Here is a 5660-nt window from a genome sequence, read left to right as displayed (position 1 = left end):
CGCGGCATTCTTTTGGACTGCTGACTCAAGTATCCAGTTATGGTCCAGTCCGAGGTTACCTATGATTGCCGCCGCTCGAATGAAATGTATCCATTGCGGTGAGCTGTCTTGTGGTCTGTCGATCATGTCAGCGTAAGCCTGTCGTAAATATGAATTTTCTTCTGACTCAACGATGTGGGTCCAGAAGTTTATTGTTTGTTCAATTAGTTTTATACCCACAGGGAGTTGCCCGAGCTCTGCTAGCGTTGGCAAGTTCATTGCTTTACTGTGGACAGCCAAGAAGACGTTTACTGAATTTTAAATGCACTTGTTCATGGGGTAGATTATTTGATAGACACTTATCGAATATGTCGGGTAGCGGATTGTTCGTTTTGGATGTTGATTGCTGATGGGAACCAGACCTCGGCTCCATAAGTGGACACAGGGGCGACTATTAAGGTATAAAATAGTTGCATCATAGTTTGTGTTGTGTGCGTGTGGCTGTGCTGGAAGACATCACATATGATGTAGAATGCATGCATTATTATAACGGGGCCGCTTAGTGCAAATCACGCTCACATTTCTCTAGGAGTGTTTGGTGTCTATGTAAACTGTGTTCACTAGACTATATGCGATGAGATCAAGAGCGTTGCAACTGGGAATATTATTTTATCTATGAAAAACAACAAAGGCAGTATGTTTTCCCCCGCCGTCCCCGCAGACTGAAAAGGAGCAGAGTATAGTATCAGCCTGCCCACTGACGTGGTGGGGGTATCGCGTAATAACAGCGTGTGCTCGCCGCTCGCAGGCCACTCAGGAGAAGTTAAGATCCGCGGTAGTACAGCTGGTGTTACTATTATACGCGGCCGTGTGCAGAGAGAAAATGAATATTCTTCCCCTTCGTTCGTTATTTTACCTGAACAGAAACTGTATAGTTGCGTGGGTTTTTTTTTTTAAAGAAAGAATCGTCCCCGATCTTTTCTCCTGTGTGTGAATTTAAGAATCGTTCCTGCTTTTTCCCTTACCTTTCTTTTCATATCAACTAAACATGCTTGGGATGCGAGAGAGAGAGAGAGAAAACATTCGTCTAAATCGTAGTAGGGGTCAACTTCTCTCGTTTAGTGCACATTGCTCAGAGAAAGAGAATGAAAAAGAGAGAATGAGAGAGAGAAAAGAAATCAACGCTATACACGAATAATTCAATCGCAGCTTGCTCAAGCGGCTTGGGGAAGAAACATTCACCACCACTATACAAAGCCAAACAAGCGGGAGATTTGCCTGTATAATAGCAGCAACGCGGGGCGTGACTCATCATTAGGCCCTACAATTATCGCAAACAAGCAGTGGGTAGTAGCCTTACCAGCCGTAGTAGAATAGTAAAAGCTTGGCCGCTACTGGGGCTGAAAACTAAAAACTCGCAGTTGTGAAATTCCGGAGTTGCAGCTCTTCCTCCCATGACTCGTTGTCATAATTCTAGTTTTTCATGTGTGTGTGGTTTTGTTTTGTTTAGTGTGGGTTGATTTTTGGAAGAAGAAAAAAGAAGAGGGAAGGGAAAGATTTTGACTTCAATACCGCGACCATACACAAACCGGCAGAGAAATAATCTTCTACCCCCGTTGTCCGCTCTTCTTGTCAATTTCACTACTGCCTTTGCCATGAGCATGAGCGGTGGACTGACGATGCTACGAGTATCTTGCTGAAAAATTGCATTGCGTTCAGTTTCATTCTGTGAGTTCGTCCCCGCAGACAGAAAAAAAGAGCAGAGTATAGTATCAGCCCGCTGACGTGGGGGTATCGCGTAATAACAGCGTGTGCTCGCCGCTCGCAGGCCACCCAGGAGATTAAGATCCGCGGTAGTACAGCTGGCGTTACTATTATACGTACGCGGCCGTGTGCAGAGAGAAAATGAATATTCTTCCCCTTCGTTCGTTATTTTACCTGAACAGAAACTGTATAGTTGCGTGGTTTTTTTTTTTTTTAAAGAAAGAATCGTCCCCGATCTTTTCTCCTGTGTGTGAATTTAAGAATCGTTCCTGCTTTTTCCCTTACCTTTCTTTTCATATCAACTAAACATGCTTGGGATGCGAGAGAAAGAGAGAGAAGAAAAATCAACGCTATGGAACACGAATAATTCAGTCGCAGCTTGCTTGGCGGCTTGGGGGATCGAGAGACATTCGCCGCGTCAGTTGACACCTCCGGCCCCGGTCCAACAAACTATTGTGCTCGAGAAAGAAGAGAAATCAACGCTATGGAACACCGACCAATTCAGTCGCAGCTTGCTTATTAAAGCGGCTTGGGGGAGAAACATTCGCCGCGTCAGTTGACACCACCGGCCCCCGTTCTAACAAACTATTGTCCTTCCCAGCACAGAAACAGTGAACGGGAAACATCAACGCTGGGGTGTTCTGAAGAAATTGAAAGGTAGCCTCGTCACTGAGGGGACAACCGGCGTATTCAAACCCATAGGCCTATCCTCATCACTTTGTTTCTCGATTGATAAGTCAGAATCATATACACGAGAAATCGACACAAAAAATAAACGGGGAAGAAAGAATTCCGGCCTTCCTCTTGTAATTTATTTCTGTCTCTCTCTCTTCTTTCTCTTTTTTGTTTCAAATGTTGTGTGGGGTTTTCCCCGTTCCAATTCTTGGGTTTTTTTCGTTTTTGATTTCGAGTCTAAAATAAAGTTGTTGTAAATTTCTTGAGTGTGAATTGCTCTTCTTCGTCTTTTTAAAACTTTTGTTTGAGATGATGACTGATATGGGTGGTGTTGGGCGGCGAAGTTACCTTCCCTGGTATACATTATTGTCCTGACACAAGAATTCTACTGGTTTTCAACAACAACGACGACGACGACGAGGAGGAGGTGGTTTATTTGTGTTCCACATATCTCACCCGGTTGAGGGGGAGAAGAAAGAAAAGAAAGGGTGGTGGTCCAACAACACAAGTGACCACCACCACTATACAAAGCCAAACAATCGGGAGATTTGCCTGTATAGCAGCAACGCGGGGCGTGACTCATCATTAGGCTATTATCGCAAACAAGCAGTGGGTAGCCTTACCAGCCGAAGTAGAATAGTAAAAGCTTGGCCGCTACTGGGGCTGAAAACTAAAAACTCGCAGTTGTGAAATTCCGGAGTTGCAGCTCTTCCTCCCATGACTCGTTGTCATAATTCTAGTTTTTCATGTGTGTGTGGTTTTGTTTTGTTTTGTGTGGGTTGATTTTTGGAAGAAGAAAAAGAAGAGGGAAGGGAAAGATTTTGACTTCAACACCGCGACCATGCAGATTTCTCAACAACAACACACACAAAAAAAAGGAAGGGGAGTTTTCACCACAGATCCTCCCCCGCCTCGGCAGAACACATTGACAAAAAAATTGAAATGAATTTTGGAGACCGCAGCCCTGAGAGAGAGAAAGAGAAAGAGAGAGAGAAGGCGAAGGCGAATTTTTATTGCATCAAACACAATGTGTATGTGCAAGGGGGAGAAATAGTTAGCATGTGAACAAAGTGGACTTGACCGTCCGGAAGCAAGGCAACTTAAAATCAACACCTAGCGGCACAAGAAGTAAAAACAGAGAAGAAAACAAATACAGTAAGATGAAGACAAGGCTTTTGGGTTGTACGATCATACCGGTCTATTTCACAATTGATTTTCTCTTTGTCTAAACGCGTAGAACACATAATTTGACTATGCAATCAGTCGTAATTTGTTGTCAGTCTGTAAAATACACAACGATGAGTTGGAGAACTGGTCAAGGTCAAAACAAGCACCAATGTACTTTTGACGGATTGCATTGTAAGCTGGGAAGTGGTTTTCATTTTCTTCAGTTGATTTACAAAATGTACAATTTCTGGATTCAGCGCACTCGGGATTATAGCGCAGTTTATTTACCTTCAATGGTGCAATGCCCAGTCTGAACTTTGTGTACATTTTGCGTATGTACTGGTTTTCAATGACACCCAGATACTTTTCTTTTTCAAGTTCTCCTTTAAACATCCTGTATACATCAAATCTCACACTTGTATCAAGCCGTTTACAGTGCCAGTTTTGCTCAAAGCAGTCTTGCAGACGTTGCTGTAATGTTCTAATATACGCACATTCCCTACCTACAGACCCGTTCAACCACACATCTCCAAATCCATTCATGCAAAGGAGGCATTTAACTTGTGAGACCCAATTCTGTTTTCCCCTTTCAACTGCGTTTTTTAACATGATGTATGACATCTTTGCATATCTCGAATCCGGCATAGTGTTTAAGTCTCAACCAGTACTTTACGCTTCGGATATTTGCTAGGATTGACAAAGTGCATCTTCCAAGTTCCCCATACACCATCTGGTTTGGACTGTTTGACGCGGAGATCCCGAGTAGTCTTTTACAGGCATACATGTGAACCTTTTCAATCTGTGAACAGTCAAAACATCCCCATAGTTCTGAGCCATAGAGCAAGATGGGAGCAACATTTGCGCATCAGAGAGAGAGAGAAAGAGAAAGAGAAAGAGAAAGAGAGAGAGAGAGATAGAGAGAGAGAGAAAGAGAAAGAGAAAGAGAGAGAGAAAGAGAAAGAGAAAGAGAGAGAGAGAGAGAGAAAGAGAGAGAGAAAGAGAGAGAGAGAGAAAGAGAGAGAGAGAGAAAGAGAGAGAGGGAAAGACTATAGATACACACACTCATACAACGGGAAGTAACCGTTGTTAAACAGAGAAATATTTTCCGACAACGGTTGTCGAACTTGGCATCTTTCTGACAGAGACACAGAATCACGATGATAAAAAAAAAAAATCCAAATATCATTCAACAACTCATGAAAAATTATAAATATTTTATTTCATATCAAAACCACGTGGACGATAACAGGCACCGCCCATCTGTTACATACATGTATATTTTACTCACATGGCCTGAAGTTTTCTACTTGGGCTATAACATATCTTACAAAGAATATTCTTTTATTTCGGTGAGACAGTAAATATACCGCGTAGTAAAATATCCTCCCCGACAGTACAACGAGGGGCGTTGTTGTTGTTGTTGTTGTTGGTGGTGGTGGTGGTAGTGGTGTCTAAACGAAGACATTATCACCCGTTCGAATCGGTTCTTGAGACTTAGTTTGTCTCTTCATTTGTCGAGCCTGCCTGCGGAAGTTTTCTTTGACAAACCTTCTGTTGCGTTTTTGCTCCTCCAGACGTTTACATAAGGATAACATCCGCAAATGCGCATTTGTCGTGATGTACGAAGCAGTCGCACTTTTGGCATTATTCTGAGCACGTGCAGCACTGTCCTTCCCCCCTTCCTCCTCCTCCCCCTCGTCCTCCATGTCGCTGCTCCCGTTGGCGGGAGGGGGCATCTTTGTTGCCCTGTGTATGATTCCGAGCCTTCTCGATAGATCATCTTTAAGTGACCCGTCTTCATTCGTTATACGCACTGAGGGTCTTATCATGGGTTTGCCAAACATTGCCTCAAAAGGGCTCATGCCAATGCTGGTATGTATTGCGGAATTTGTGGCCATTGTAATCATATCTAAAAGTTGAGTCCAGTCGTCCTCGTTACATTCTCTCATGTAATTACGTAAAACGGTCTTTACTTGCTTGTTCGCACCTTCGACCCAGCCTTGCGACTGAGGATGGCGGGGACGGCCCCTTCGCTGTTCAATATGGGGGTATATAGACAGTAACTCGTTTACTGC

This window comes from Littorina saxatilis, linkage group LG7, assembly GCF_037325665.1.
Source record: "Littorina saxatilis isolate snail1 linkage group LG7, US_GU_Lsax_2.0, whole genome shotgun sequence".
Classification (NCBI taxonomy): domain Eukaryota; kingdom Metazoa; phylum Mollusca; class Gastropoda; order Littorinimorpha; family Littorinidae; genus Littorina; species Littorina saxatilis.
The sequence above is the reverse complement of the archived record's forward strand: the minus strand, read 5'-3'. Positions refer to the sequence as shown.